Below are 17,448 nucleotides of genomic sequence, written 5' to 3'. Positions count from 1 at the left end.
GATGATAGTGTTGTTCTTTTCAAAGGAAGGGCTCATCTGCTAAGGACATATAGTTTCATAGAACGATATAGCACAGAAGGAGGCCATTTGGCCTATTTTGCCTGACCCTGCTCTTTGAAAGAGCTATCCAATTAGTCCCTGTCCTTTTCCCCATAGCCCTGCAAATTTTTCCCCTTCAAGTATTTATCCAATTCCCTTTTGAAAGTTACTATTTCAACAGAATCCTGCCTCCACCACCCTTTCAGGCAGTGCATTTCAGATCATTACAACTTGCTGCGTTAAAAAATTCCTCATGTCACCTCTGGTTCTTTTGCCAATCACCTTAAATCTCTGGTTACTGACCCTTCTGCCACTGGAGACAGTTTCTACTTATCAAAACCCTTCATGATTTTGAACACCTCTATCAAATCTCCTAACCTCTGCTCTGAGGAGAACAACCCCAGCTTCTCCAGTCTTTCAACATAACTGAAGTCCCTCATCCCTGGTACCATTCCAGTAAATCTCTTCTGCATCCTCTCTAAGGCCTTGACATCTTTCCTAAAGCGTGGTGCCCAGAATTGAACACAATGGGCCGGAAATTGCTCCGGCCAGCGTGGCAAAGTCCCTAGCAGCCCTTACAAATAAAATCAACGAAATTAACTTACCACTTAATCCATGGTGTGGAATTGCTTGAATTTAGAGGCTGGAAATGAATCGCAAAATCAGGCCAGCCTAGGCTGCTGCACGAAGCAAATGGCTGAGAATGGAAGCCCCGCCCACAAGCAGGCAAGTAAAACTCATTCATTTAAAGTGGCAGTCCCTAAGTTAGTGTACATACCTTATAAAAAGCCATGGAAATGATTTAATTTACTGAAACTTACAGAAGCTAAAAAAAATTTTTAAATTAATTTTTCAATTTTTTTTGAACGATCAAAAAATATTTAAGAATAATTAGACATTCCACATCTTTAAAATTTAATTTTTTGTTGTTTTGCAGTCATTAACAGTCACTGCGCTTTTAGGAAGTAGTGTAGGGCTGGTATTTTCCAGTGTACCTTCTCGTGGCGTAAATATCTTCATTCCAGCTGGGCAGATGGGGAAGTTTACAGATGTTTCTTGATTGTAGTGTAGGTGGCCCTTTAATTTATAACTGTCAAAACGCCGGTGAACCAATCGGAGCAAGTTTGCGATTTCGGGGTTTTACTGCGCATGTGCACATTCGCGAACTTGCTCCGATGGATTCACAGCGGTCGGAGAGGGCGCCGTTACAGAGCGGCGTCCTCAGGTAAGCAATTTCTGGCCCTAACCAGTGTTTTATAACTATAAATTTATGTTATGCTATAACGTCCTTGTTTTTGTACTCTATGCCTCTATTAATAAAGCCCAGGATCCCATATGCTTTTTAACAGCCTTCTCAACTTGTCCTGCCATGTTCAAAGATTTGTGTACATACACCCCCAGGTCTCTCTGTTCCCTTTAAAATTGTACCATTTAGTTTATACTGCCTCTCCTCATTCTTCCCACCAAAATGTATCACTTCACATATCTCTGCATTAAATTTCATCTGCTATGTGTCAGTCCATTTTACCAGTTTGTCTATGTCCTCCTGAAGTCTATTACTCTCCTCCACATTGTTTACAACATTTCCAAGTTCCATGCCATCTGCATACTTTGAAATTATGCCCTCTATGCCCAAGTCCAGGTCATTAATATATATAAAAAAGAGCAGTGGTCCGAATACCAGCCCCTGGGGAAGGCCACTGTATATTTTCCTGCAGTCTGAAAAAAAACGTTCACTACTACTCTCTGCTTTCTGTCCTTTACCCAATTTTGTGTCCATGCTGTCACTGTCCCTTTAATCCCATGGGCTTTTATTTTGCCAGCAAGTCTATTAAGTGACACTTAATCAAATGCCTTTTGAAAGTCATCATCAACCGCACTACCCTCATCAACCCTCTCTGTTACGTCATCAAAGAACTCAAGTTAATCAAACACGATTCTCCTATAACAAACCCGTGCTGACTTTCATTTATTAACCCATACTTTTCCAAGTGCCAATTAATTTTGTCCCGGATTATTGTCACGAAAAGTTTCCCCACCACCGACGTTAAGCTAACTGGCCTGTAATTGTCGAGTTTATCCCTCTCCCCTTTTTTGAACAAGGGTGTAACATTTGCAATCCTCCAGCCCTCTGGCACTGTCTCCATATCTAAGGAGGATTGAAAGATTGTGGCCAGAGCCTCTGAAATTTTTACCCTTCCCTCAGTAACCTCGGATGCACCCCATCTGGACAGAGTGACTTTTCTACTACTAACATTTTAAATACCTCCTCTTTATCTATTTTTGTCCTAACCAATATCGCGACTACCTCCTCCTTTACTGCTACATCGGCAGCATCTCTCTTCCCTTGTGATGACCGTGAAATGTATTCATTCAGTACCTCAGCCATACCCTCTGCCTCCACAAGAAGATCTCCTTTTTTGTCCCTAATCAGTCCCACACTTCCTTTCACTATCCTTTTGCTATTTACATGTTTATAAAAGACTTTTGGGTTCCTTTTATGTTAGCCAATAATCTATTCTCATACTCTCTCTTTGCCCCCTAGTCTCTTTTTTAAATCTCCTCTATACTTTTTATTTATTTGTTCATGGGATGTGGGCGTCGCTGGCAAGGCCAGCATTTATTGCCCATCCCTAATTGCCCTTGAGAAGGTGGTGATGAGCCGCCTTCTTGAACCGCTGCAGTCCGTGTGGTGACGGTTCTCCCACAGTGCTGTTAGGAAGGGAGTTCCAGGATTTTGACCCAGCGACAATGAAGGAACGGCGATATATTTCCAAGTCGGGATGGTGTGTGACTTGGAGGGGAACGTGCAGGTGGTGTTGTTCCCATGTGCCTGCTGCCCTTGTCCTTCGAGGTGGTAGAGGTCGCGGGTTTGGGAGGTGCTGTCGAAGAAGCCTTGGCGAGTTGCTGCAGTGCATCCTGTGGATGGTACACACTGCAGCCACTGTGCGCCGGTGGTGAAGGGAGTGAATGTTTAGGGTGGTGGATGGGGTGTCAATCAAGCGGGCTGCTTTATCTTGGATGGTGTCGAGCTTCTTGAGTGTTGTTGGAGCTGCACTCATCCAGGCAAGTGGAGGGTATTCCATCACACTCCTGACTTGTGCCTTGTAGATGGTGGAAAGGCTTTGGGGGGTCAGGAGGTGAGTCACTCGCCGCAGAATACCCAGCCTCTGACCTGCTCTTGTAGCCACAGTATTTATGTGGCTGGTCCAGTTAAGTTTCTTGTCAATGGTGACCCCAAGGATGTTGATGGTGGGGTATTCGGTGATGGTAATGCCGTTGAATGTCAAGGGGAGGTGGTTGGACTCTCTCTTGTTGGAGATGGTTATTGCCTGGCACTTGTCTGGCACGAATGTTACTTGCCATTTATCAGCCCAAGCCTGGATGTTGTCCAGGTCTTGCTGCATGCGGGCTTGGACTGCTTCATTATCTGAGGGGTTGCGAATGGAACTGAACACTGTGCAGTCATCAGCGAACATCCCCATTTCTGACCTTATGATGGAGGGAAGGTCATTGATGAAGCAGCTGAAGATGATTGGGCCTGTATTCAGCTTGTTTCTCTATTGTATTATGAACTTTACGATTGTCATAAGCCTCCTTTTTTTCTGTTTCATTTTAATCTCTATATCTTTAGTCATCCAGGGAGCTCTAGCTTTGGATGCCCTTCCTTCCCCCTCATAGTAATGTGTCTACTCTGTATCCGAACCAACTCCTCCTTGAAGGCCTCCCATTGTTCAATTAATGATTTGCCTAACAATTTTTGATTCCAATCCACCTGGGCAAGATCCCTTTTTAACTCATTGAAATTAGCCCTCCTCCAGTTAAGTATTTTTACGCTTGAATGTTCCTTTTCCTTTTCCATAACTATTCAAAACCTAATGATATTATGATCACTGTTCCCCAAATACTCCCCCACTGAAACATGCTCCACTTGCCCCACTTCATTCCCCAGAACTAGATCCAGTACAGTTTCTTCCTGGTTGGGCTGGAAACAGAATGATCAAGAAAGTTCTCTTGTATAACATTTCAGGAATTCCTCCCCCTCTTTGCCCTTTACACTGTTACTATCCCAGTCTATATTGGGATATTGAAGTCCCCCATTATCACTACTCTATAGTTCTTGCATCTTTCTGTAATTTCCCTGCACATCTGCTCCTCTATCTCCTTCCCACTATTTGGTGGTCTATAGTACACACCCAGTAACATAATAGCTCCTCTATTGTTCCTTAATTCTAACCAAATAGATTCTGTCTTTGACCCCTCAACTACATCATCCCTTTCTAGTGCTATAATAGCTTCTTTGATCAATACTGCCACCTCCCTTTCCTTCCTGAATACCTTGTAGCCCGGAATATTAAGTACCCAATCTTCCCCTTCTTTGGTCTCTGTTATTGCCATTACGGTAGAAAGTGGTTATGTTACAGGACTAGTAATCCAGAGGCCTGGACTAATAACCCAGAGTCATAAGTTCATAATCCTGCCATGGTAGCTGGAGAATTTATATTCAATTACTTAAATAAAAAATCTGGAATTAAAAAAGAACTACTATCAGTAATGGTGACCATGAAACTACTGGATTGTCATAAAAACCCATCTGGTTCACTAAAGCCCTTTAGGGAAGGAAACCTGCTGTCCTTACCCGGTCTGGCCTACATGTGACTCCAGACCCACAGCAATGTGGTTGATTCTTAATCACCCTCTGAAATGGCCTAGCAAGCCACTCAGTTGTAAAATCTTGCTACAAAAAGTCATAATAAGAATAAAACTAGACGGACCACGAGGCACCGGACACGACAAAGGCAAACCTTCACCACACGGACTGCAGCAGTTCAAGAAGGCAGCTCACCACCACCTTCTCAAGAGCAATTAGGGATGGATAATAAATGCTGGCCTTGCCAGTGATGCCCACATCCAATGAATAGAAAAAATTATATCATAGTCCCATGTGGCAACTTGAGCCTGCAGCTCACCAACCTTATTTACCACACTATGTACATTTACAAACATGCACTCCAAACTCATCTTAGACTGCCTCACATTTGCCCCCTGTCTGATCCCTCCTATTTCTGAACTATTCTTTACTCTAGTGCGTTTGTTTCTCTCAGTCGTCTGTGCACCTTGTTTCTCTTCTCTAATGTTTCATCCTGGCGCCCATCCCCCTGCCAAATTAGTTTAAACCCTCCCCCACAGCACTAGTTAAACTCCCCGCGAGGACTTTGGTCTCAGCTCTGTTGAGGTGCAACCTGTCTATCTTGAGCAGATCCCTCCTGCTCCAGAACTGGTCCCAATGCCCCCGGAATCTGAAGCCCTCCCTCCCGCACCATCTCTCCAGCCACACATTAACCTGTCTTGTCCTACTGTTCCTATACTCGCTAGTGTGTGGCAATGGGAGTTATCTAGAGGTCCCTCAGTAGCTCCTGAAACTCTGACTGCAGGACCTCAACTCTTTTCCTTCAAAGCGCTTCACGGCCAATTAATTACTTGAAGTGTAGTCACTGTTACTGAGGCAAAATGCAAAAGCCAGTTTGCATAGATCAAGGACCGATAAACAACACACTGGGAAGCCAGATCTCAGTCAACATCATACCGCAAGGAATCTTACAACACCAGGTTATAGTCCAACTGTTTTATTTGAAAATCACAAGCTTTCGGAGGCTTTCTCCTTCGTCAGGTGAATGCCACACTCACCTGACGAAGGAGAAAGCCTCTGAAAGCTTGTGATTTTCAAATAAAACAGTTGGACTATAACCTGGTGTTGTAAGATTCCTTGCATTTGTCAACCCCAGTCCATCACCGGCATCTCCACATCATAACATCATACTGAATAATATAGCTATTTACAAAGCACTGTTTCATCCAGTGGTAGGCAACAGTACTGCAGGAATTCCTGTTTCTCAACCCCACTGCTGCCCCCTCAGATTGTGCCCAATCTTGTTGGGTTATGGTTCTAAGGGTGCGAGGAACACTCCTGCCAGACTTCACACACGTACCCAAACAGTGAGCATCAGCAGGCGATTCCAGTGTGGGGATGATAAGAACTCAACTCACCCGCACTATCTGCGTTCACAGTCGGAGGAGTGGAAGGAGTCAGCACAAAAATCAACACAACTGATGAAAAGCAAGTAACAAACTGCAACAAGTAGCTGCTAAAGGCAAACATTTCAGCACGGACTGAAAAAAAATCGTAACAGCAAGTTAAGCCTGAAACCAAACACTCACCTTTGGGTCCTCTGTCCTGAAAACATGCTTAATGTAGATTATAAATTTTGGATCCAGCTTGGGCAGGATAACACCCTGTGGAGAAAAGAGATGCACACAGTCACTTTCAGCAAAATTTCAGATTCAAAATTAATAACTCCCCCACCCCTATTAAAGTGTCTGAGGCAGTGAAACGGGACAGATATTAGAATCCTAGAATCTTACAGCACAGAAGGAGGCCATTCAGCCCATCATGCCTGTGGCGGCTCTTTGAGAGAGTTATGCAATTAGTTGCACTCCCTCCTGCTCTTTCCCCATAGCCCTGCAAATGTGTCCTTTTTAAGTTTATATCCAATTCCCATTTGAAAGTCATTATTCAATCTGCTTCCACCGCCCTTTCAGGCAGAGCATTCCAGATCATAACAACTCGCTGCGTAAAGAAAAAATTCTACTCATCCCCGTCTGGTTCTTTTGCCAATTATCTTAAATCTGTGTCCTCTGGTTACCGACCCTTCTGCCAGTGGAAACAGTTTCTCTCTACCTACTCCATCAAAACCCCTCATAATTTTGAACACTTCTATTAAATCTCCTCTTAACCATCTCTGCTCTAAGGAGAACAATCCCAGCTTCTCCAATCTGTCCCTGTAACTGAAGTCCTGCATCCCTGGTTTCATTCTGGTAAACCTCCTCTGTAATCTCTCCCAGGCCAGTCTATAAATCAATTCAATCATCAGCTCCATGCCCTTCCCCAAAGAGGCTCCGCAGAATAGCACCCAGCCACACCGCCCAAAGAGGCTCCGTGGAATAGCACCCAGCCACACCACCCAAAGAGGCTCCGTGGAATAGCACCCAGCCACACCACCCAAAGAGGCTCCGTGGAATAGCACCCAGCCACACCGCCCAAAGAGGCTCCGCAGAATAGCACCCAGCCACACCACCCAAAGAGGCTCCGCAGAATAGCACCCAGCCACACCTCCCAAAGAGGCTCCGCAGAATAGCACCCAGCCACACCGCCCAAAGAGGCTCCGCAGAATAGCACCCAGCCACACCTCCCAAAGAGGTTCCACAGAATAGCACCCAGCCACACCGCCCAAAGAGGCTCCGCAGAATAGCACCCAGCCACACCTCCCAAAGAGGCTCCGCAGAATAGCACCCAGCCACACCGCCCAAAGAGGCTCCGCAGAATAGCACCCAGCCACACCTCCCAAAGAGGCTCCGCAGAATAGCACCCAGCCACACCGTCCAAAGAGGCTCCGCAGAATAGCACCCAGCCACACCGCCCAAAGAGGCTCCGCAGAATAGCACCCAGCCACACCGCCCAAAGAGGCTCCGCAGAATAGCACCCAGCCACACCGCCCAAAGAGGTTCCACAGAATAGCACCCAGCCACACCGCCCAAAGAGGTTCCACAGAATAGCACCCAGCCACACCACCCAAAGAGGCTCCATGGAATAGCACCCAGCCACACCGTCCAAAGAGGCTCCATGGAATAGCACCCAGCCACACCGCCCAAAGAGGCTCCGCAGAATAGCACCCAGCCACACCGCCCAAAGAGGCTCCATGGAATAGCACCCAGCCACACCGCCCAAAGAGGTTCCACAGAATAGCACCCAGCCACACCGCCCAAAGAGGCTCCGCAGAATAGCACCCAGCCACACCGTCCAAAGAGGCTCCGCAGAATAGCACCCAGCCACACCGCCCAAAGAGGCTCCGCAGAATAGCACCCAGCCACACCACCCAAAGAGGCTCCGTGGAATAGCACCCAGCCACACCACCCAGAAAGGTTCAGGTTTAATTGCCCGCTTGTGCTGAGTCAGCTGATTCCAGGCAGTAGTAAAGGAACTGCAATTGGTTCTAGTGCCTCATGAGGAATGGCCACTTGGGTGGATGTCAAAGGCTGCTGGCCGCTGCGAAACCAAACCTCAGGGAACCAGCAATCCAGGAAAGCAGTGACGAACACAGGTCAATTCGGTCACATTCATGGCTTCCAATACATGCACACTTTCTGTAACACAAGAACAGATTCCTCGCCTCAAACCAGATTTACGTTGTCTAAGACCTACACACATTGAAGAAGCAACAGTACAGTACTACCCGAGAAAGTTTTCATGGCAAAGAAAGGAAGACTTGCATTTATGTAGCGCCTTTCACGACCTCAGGACGTCCCAAAGCACTTTACAGCCAATGAAGTAATTATGAAGTATAATCACTGTTGTAATGTAGGAAATGCGGCAGCCAATTTGTGCACAGCAAGATCCCACAAACAGCAATGTAATAATGACCAGATAATCTGTTTTAGTGATGTTGGTTGAAGGATAAATATTGGCCAGGGCTCCTGGAGAACTCCTCTACTCTTCTTTAAATAGTGCCGTGGGATCTTTTGCGTTCACCTGAGAGGGCACATGGGGCCTCGGTTTATTGTCTGATCTGAAAGACGGCACCTCCGACAGTGCAGCACTCCCTCAGTACTGCACTGGGAGTGTCAGCCTGGATTCCTGTGATCAAGTCTCTGGAGTGGGACTTAGAGACGAGAGTGCTGCCACGGCTGACACTGCTAACAAAGCTGGAAGATCCTATATGAAAACATTATGTGTGCGTATTCTCTGTCTATATTAATATTTTATAAGGACTGTTCAATTTAGGAGGAGAAAACAGGAACCCTCGTCCTTCCATCCCCTTCATACTGACACGTATTGGGGACTTCCACGTTCGTACATTTTTTTTTAAACTTTAATTCAGAAAAATGTCAGGCCCAGAATTCAGTGCCATTCCATGCTGGCTTTCAGTCACACAGCCCTCCAAACAGCACCATCAGACAATTCTGGTCTGACGAAGTGTCTTAGACCTGAAACGTTAACCCTATCTTTTTCTCTCCACCGATGCTGCCTGACCTGCAAAGTGTTTCCAGCATCTAATGTAATTTGCTTCCACCACCTCCCCATTCCCCACCCCCCCCCACCCTGTCCCCCGACACAGGACAATCGGCCGGAATTGAATGTTTGATCTCCCCGCCCTCTCAATCTTCCAGCAGTTTAAAGCCTCTTCTTGATGTCAAATATTTGGCTACACCCTGATTCCCCTCCCTCCTGTCTCTTGAACTTTGGTGACTACACACCACCATCCTTCAGGTATATCTCAAAGCCCGCTGACCGATCAGGTGTTGCCCATTGATGTAAACAGAACCTGCTCCCGATTTGAGTCTCAATGTTACTAGTGCTGCGATTTGAACTCCTCCTGAACTAACCCGTTTTAAAAAAAGAAAAAAGCACCATGAAATGAATTGCTTCTTCAGGCTAATCCAAACACTTTGAGCTGTTTGGAACAGACAACAACCTGGAAAGGGAGGGGGGAGATCCCCGTTGTCGTGTCCATGTGGGGACCATTGACATTGGAAAGAATAGGGAGGGAGGGGGTCCTACTAAGGGAATATCAGAAGTTAGGAGCTAAATTTAAAAAACAGGACCTTGCGGATGGCCATGTATTAATTACAATAGGGATAGGCAGATCAGGAAGGTGAATGTGTGGCTGAAAGACTGGTGTGGGAAGGAGGAATTCCATTTCATGGGACACTGGCACCAGTACTGGGACAGGAAGGAGCTGTACCACTGGGACGGGCTCCCCCTGAACTGGAACAGGACCAGAGTCCTAGTGGAAAGGATAAATAGGGCTATAGATAGGACTTTAAACTCGTAAGATGGAGGTTGGGATCTGGTGAAAATAACAAAAGCCTGAAGATAAAAGAAATAGGAGATGAGAGTAAAGGTCAGACCAAGGTAAGGAATAAGAGAAACATAAACGGAAAGGAAACACATACAGTTATAGAACATGAGTACAAAATCACTGTTAAAAATAAAGTGAGGGGAACAATTATTAAAAACAAATTAAATTGCCTGTACAGCAATGTGCACAGCATCCGAAAAAAACCAGGGGAACTGAAGGCAATAATTTGTAGTGAGGAGCCAGATGTAGTAGGGATAACTGAAACATGGTTACACAAAGAGCAGGACTGGCAGTTAAATATTGCAGGATAGAATGTATTTAGAAAGGATCAGGAAGGAAGAAGGGGGTGGGGTAGCTGTACTAATTAGAGGCAACATAATGACAATAGAAAAAAGGAACATAAGTAACATTAAGATAGAAACAGAATCCATATGGATTGATGTAAGGAATCTTACAACACCAGGTTATAGTCCAACAATTTTATTTTAAAATTACAAGCTTTCGGAGATTATCCCCTTCGTCAGGTGAGTGAGTGAATAAGAGGTTCTCAAATCACATATCTTATATTAGGCTGGGACACCATCACACCAATCAAAAGGTGTCGTTGGTGTTCAGACAGGTTAGCCACGGAAAACAGTAGGTCCCAGTATGCTGAATACACATTGTGTCAAATTACACAGACAGAGAGAAAGAGACCCAAAAGGCAGAGAGAGAGAGAGAATATTAAAAACAGATAACTTTTTTTCCCCCTTGCTGGTGGGGTTACGTGTAGCGTGACATGAACCCAAGATCCCGGTTGAGGCCGTCCTCATGGGTGCGGAACTTGGCTATCAATTTCTGCTCAACGATTTTGCGTTGTCGTGTGTCTCGAAGGCCACATATGGATTGAGACAAAGGATAAGAAGGAATCAATCACATTAATAGGTGTATTCTACAGACCACCTCATAGTGGAAGGGAATTGGAGGGAGAAATATGGAGGCAAATCTAGGAAATGAGTGAAAAACATTGAATAATAATCATGGGTGATTTCAACTCCCCCCAAAAAAACTGGCAACCAGAGGGAGGGAAAGGGGAATGGAGTTTTTAACAGTGTGTACAGGACTCCTTTCTTACCCAGTATGTGAGAAGCCCAACAAGAGAGGAATCACTGCTGAATGAGGAGGAAGTCCCACCAGCAAGCCTGCTGAAACTCTCCTTAAATCGGGAGCTCCATCTGTTGCTCTAACTATTAATCTGCTGTGGCACAAGCAGAGGCTTTATTTGGTGCCAGTCTGTACAGTGACTTTCTACAGGAGGTCAGTAACGCGAAAAATGGAAGCAAAACACACTCACCGTCCTCAAGGAAAGTTGGTGCTCAGAGTCGTCGTCGTCAACCTCCATCCTGAATTCTTTCTCATCTGCATTGAGCTCACAACCTGAAGTGGGAGGGAAAGAAAAACTCTCAGTTTATAAATTCGAGATGCAAACACACATAATGGAGCAAACCCTTCACAAACAGGAAAGGAGAGAGATGTTCATGGGCTTCCCTCCATTCTGTCCCCAGTCACTGCAAAGACTGAAGTTTGAGGTTAATTTGTATTTAGCTCGAATTAATTGCTATTCTAGATCCTTTTAACAGAGGAAACCAAATGGCCACTCCATCTGACCCATTGCATCCAAAGTCTCGTGGGGTTTAAGGCTCCTTTAATAAAGAGATGAAACCGACACTGAGCCGCTGGCAGGGCCTCAGACCCCGGGGCACCGGATCCCCTTCACCCCCATCAACAGATGTGGATCGTCACCAGACAGCAGACCGTGCACCCGGCGAAGGGGAAGGTGGATCCGTGAATCTGTGCCGCAAACCCGGGGTTTGCTCCTCCTGGACATCCTGCAAGAGCCACCGGCCAGTCAACAACAACAACTTGCATTTATATAGTGCGTTTAACATAGTGAAACGTCCCAAGGAGTGATATCAGACAAAATTTGACACAGAGCACGTAAGGAGATATTAGGACAGGTAAAGTGGTAGGTTTTAAAAGCCTCTTAAAGGAGGTGAGAGAGGTAGAGAGGAGAGGTTTAGTGAGGGAATTCCAGAGCTTAGGGCCTAGGCAGCTGAAGGCACGGCCATCTATGGTGGGGCGATGGAAATCGGGGATGCACAAGAGCCCAGAATTGGAGGAACGCAGAGATCGCAGAAGGTTGTAGGGCTGGAGGAGGTTACAGAGATAGGGAGGGGCGAGGCCATGGAGGGATTTGAACACAAGGATGAGAATTTTAAATTTGAGATGTTGCCGGACCGGGAGCCAATGTAGGTCAGCGAGCACAGGGGTGATGGGTGAACGGGACTTGGTGCGAGTTAGGATGTGGGCAGTAGGGTTTTAGGTAAGCTGAAGTTTACATAGGGTGGAAGGCGGAAGGCCGGCCAGGAAAGCATTGGAATGATCGAGTCTAGATGTAACAGAAGCATGGATGAGTTTTTCAGCAGCAGATGAGCTGAGGCAGGGGCGGAGACGGGCGATATTACGATATGACAGGTCAGTTATCTGCAGTATAGACTTCAACCAGTTATGTTACAGGACCACTGCCAGTGGAATATATGTCCTACATTGGCACACGGTCCCTCAATGCCTCAAATTTAGGATTCACATGTTCATGGCCTCAGCCCTTCCTATCTCTGTAACCTTCTCCAGCCCTACAACACTCTCCCCAAAATCAGAAAAACTTTTTCACACAGAAGGTAGTGGTAATCTGGAACTCTCTCCCCCAAAAACTATGGATGATGGGGGGCAATTGAAATTCTCAAGACTGAGATCGATAGATCGTTAGGTAAGGGTATCAAGTGATATGGGTCAAAGGCAGGTAAATGAGATACAGGTCAGCCATTAATCTAATAGAATGGCGGAACAGACTCGAGGAACTGAATGGTCTACTCCTGTTCCTGGACAAAAAAGGCAGATCAAAGAACGGAGCAGCAGTGGGAGATATTTAAATACAAGAGGAATAGATACAGGTTGAATTCATTCTGATTAGGGAATGCATCAAAGGCTGGACTCCCATGGATAAATAGGGAGGTTAGAGCAGGAATGAGATTTAGAGAGGTATATGAGTATGTGGTTTAATAGAGGAAAAGTGTGAGAAATACAATATGTGTAGAAACGTGAAGCAAAAAAGGAAATTGGGACGGCTGAGCGGGTGCGTGGAAGAAGACTGGCCGTCACTGTAAAGCAAAACAACTAACGCTTTTATGAGCATGTAAGAAGTAAAAGGATAGTCGAAGAAGGGAATGGGACACTTTGAGGGGAAGGGCACTATCTTGTTCTTGAGAGTGAGAAAACTGATACAATGGGCTACTTTATAAGATGGACCGAAGGGCAGACCCTGGGCTGGATAAGGAATTGGATGCATTCTGATAGACAAGAGTGTTGTTTCTTATAGTAGTGGTTCTACATGGGGACCGGTTACTAATGGAGTGCCTCGGGGATTGGTGTGAGGTCTGCTACTCATACAATCTGGATTAGTGATCTGGATGAAGGTGTTGCTGGAACTGTCAGCAGGTTGGTGGATGATGCAAGGAATTGTGTGAGTGTTAGGACCGTAGATGAGGACAAAGACTACAATCAGATCCGGCTACGATGGGGTGATGGGCCTGTGTCTACAATCAGATATACATGCAATGGCGTAATGGGCCTGTGCCTACAATCAGATCTAGCTACGATGGGGGAATGGGCCCTTGCCTACAATCAGATCAGGATACGATGGGGGAATGGGCCCTTGCCTACAATCAGATCAGGATACGATGGGAGAATGGGCCCTTGCCTATAATCAGATCAGGATACGATGGGGGAATGGGCCCTTGCCTACAATCAGATCAGGATACGAGGGGGGAATGGGCCCTTGCCTACAATCAGATCAGGATACGAGGGGGGAATGGGCCCTTGCCTACAATCAGATCAGGATACGAGGGGGGAATGGGCCCTTGCCTACAATCAGATCAGGATACGATGGCGTAATGGGCCTGTACCTACAATCAGATCTGGATACGATGGGGGAATAGGCCCGAGCCTACCATCAGATCAACATAAGATGTGGGAATGGGCTTGGGTGTACATTCAGCCCTCCATATGATGGAGGAATGGCCACCTGTCTACAATCAGCTCTGGATACGATGGGGGAAAGGGCCTGTGCCTACAATCAGATATATATGTGATGGAGTAATGGGCCTGATCCTACAATTAGATATATATGCGATGGAGTAATGGGCCTGTGCCTACAATCAGATCTGTATAAGTTGGGGGAATGGGCCTGTGCCTACACTCAGATCTACATACGACGGGGAAATATGCTTATGCCTACAACAGCATCTGAATAAGATTGGGGAAATGGGCTCCAGCCTTCAAACAGCTCTGGATACAATGGGGGAATGAGCCTGTGCCTACAATCAGATTTATATATGATGGGGGAATGGGCTCCTGGCTACAATTAGATGTGGATAGGATGGAGAATGGGTCTGTTTCTACAACCAGATCTGGATACGGTGCGGCAATGGGCCTGTGCCTAGAAACAGATCGACATACGATGGGCTGAGCCTACAAACAGATCGACATACAACAGAGCAATGGGCTTGTGCCTAAAATCAGATCTACATATGATGGGGAAACGGGCTTGTGTCTACAATTGTATCTGAATACGATGGGGAAATGGGCCTGTTTCTACAATCAGATCTATATATGATGGGGAAAGGGGCTTATGCCTACAGTCAGATCTACGTATGATGTGGGAATGGGCCTGTGCGCACAATCAGCTCTCAATACATTAGAGTAATGGGCCTGTGACTACAATCGGATCGGAATACGTTGGAGGAATGGGCATGTGCCTTACATTCAGATCTATGTAGGATGGGGGAATGGGCCTGTACCTACAATCAGATCTATGTAGGATGGGGGAATGGGCCTGTACCTACAATCAGATCTATGTAGGATGGGGGAATGGGCCTGTACCTACAATCAGATCTATGTAGGATGGGGGAATGGGCCTGTACCTACAATCAGATCTACATACGATGGGAGAATATGCTTGTGCCTACAACCAGATCTGGATACGATGGGAAATGGGCCTGTTTCTACAATCAGCTCTACATATGATGGGAGAATGGGCCTGTGCCCACAATCAGATTTACGTACGATGGGGAAATGGCCCTGTGTCTACAATCAGCTCTGGATATGATGGGCTACTGGGCCTGTGCCTATAATCAAATTCGAATACAGTGGGGGAATGGTCCTGTGCCTACAATCAAATCTGGATACCATGTGCGTATGGGCCTGTACCTACAATCAGATCTACATATGATGGGGAATGGGCCTGTACCTACAATCAGATCTACATTTGATGGGGGAATGGGCCCGTGCCTACAATCAGATTGGGATATGGTGGGGGAAAGGCCTGTGCCTACAATCAAATCAGCATATGATGGGGGTATGGGATTGTGCCTACAATCAGATCTACATACGATGGGAGAATATGCTTGTGCCTACAATCAGATCTGGATACGATGGGAAATGGGCCTGTTTCTGCAATCAGATCTATATATGATGGGGGAATGGGGTTGTGCCTACAATCAGATTTGGATATGGTGCGGGAATAGGCCTGTTCCCACAATCAGATCAACATACCTTGGGAGAATGGACCTGTGCCTACAATCAGATTTATGTACGATGGGGAAATAGCCCTGGGTCTACAATCAGCTCTGGATACGATGGGGTAATGGGTCTGTTCCTACAATCAGATCGACATACAATGGGCCCACTATCAGGTCTACATACGATGGGAGAATATGCTTGTGCCTACAGTCAGATCTGGATACGATGGGGAAATGAGCCTGTTTGTACAACAATCAGACCTATATATGATGTGGCAATGTTCCTGTGCCTTCAATCAGATTTACGTACGATGGTGAAATGGTCCTGTGCCTACAATCAAGTCTGGATATGATGGGGTAATGGGCCTGTGCCTACCATCAGACCTGGATACAATGGGAGAATGGGACCGAGCCTACAATCAGATCTGGATGCGATTGGGGAGTGTGCCTGTACCTACAATCAGATTTACATACGATGGGGAAATGGGCCCGAACCTACTATCAGATCTGGATACGATGGGGAAATGGGCCTGTTTCTACAATCAGATTTGGATATGAAGGGATAATGAGCCTGTGCCTACAATCTGATATATATGTGATGGTTGAATGGGCCTGTGCCTACAATCAGATCTGGATACAATGGGAGAATGGAACCGAGCCTACAATCAGATCTGGATACGATTGGGGAAATGGGTCTGTTTCTACAAATCAGCTCTACATATGATGGGAGAATGGGCCTGTGCCTACAATCAGATTTACGTACGATGGGGAAATGGCCCTGTGTCTACAATCAGCTCTGGATATGATGGGCTACTGGGCCTGTGCCTATAATCAGATTTGAATACAGTGGGGGAATGGTCCTGTGCCTACAATCAAACCTGGATACCATGTGCATATGGGCCTGTACCTACAATCAGATCTACATATGATGGGGGAATGGGCCTGTACCTACAATCAGATTTACATTTGATGGGGGAATGGGCCTGTACCTACAATCAGATCTACATATGATGGGGGAATGGGCCTGTACCTACAATCAGATTTACATTTGATGGGGGAATGGGCCTGTGCCTACAATCAGATCTACATATGATGCGGAATGGGCCTGTACCTACAATCAGATCTACATATGATGGGGAATGGGCCTGTACCTACAATCAGATTTACATTTGATGGGGGAATGGGCCTGTGCCTACAATCAGATCTACATATGATGCGGAATGGGCCTGTGCCTACAATCAGATCTACATATGATGGGGGAATGGGCCTGTACCTACAATCAGATTTACATTTGATGGGGGAATGGGCCTGTACCTACAATCAGATTTACATTTGATGGGGGAATGGGCCTGTACCTACAATCAGATTTACATTTGATGGGGGAATGGGCCTGTGCCTACAATCAGATCTACATATGATGCGGAATGGGCCTGTGCCTACAATCAACTCTGGATACGATGGGGAATGGGCCTGTGCTTACAATCAGATGAACATACGATGGGTGAATGGGCCTGTGCCCACAATCAGATCTACATAGGATGGGGGAATGGTCTCCTGCCATAATTTGATCTACGTACGATGGGTGAGTAGGCTTGTGCTGACAATCAGATGTACATAAGATGGGGGAATGGATATGGATATGGGGAGTGTGCCTGCCTCTACAATGCAATAGTGTGTGTCTCACCCTGGAACTGAGCCTACAATAGTGCTACCTTGGGAGACTTTTACTCTGGAATCACAGCCTGTAATAGGGTGATAACCTTGAGACATTTTTTGCTCTCGGATGCTGACCTACTTTCAGTGCATTCCCAGTAGACTTCGCCCTCAGCTGCTGACCTACAAGCAGTGAATTTCGGGGGCAATTGCCCTTTCAGATG

Source organism: Heptranchias perlo, chromosome 14, assembly GCF_035084215.1.
Source record: "Heptranchias perlo isolate sHepPer1 chromosome 14, sHepPer1.hap1, whole genome shotgun sequence".
Classification (NCBI taxonomy): Eukaryota; Metazoa; Chordata; class Chondrichthyes; order Hexanchiformes; family Hexanchidae; genus Heptranchias; species Heptranchias perlo.
Note: the sequence above shows the minus strand (reverse complement) of the source record.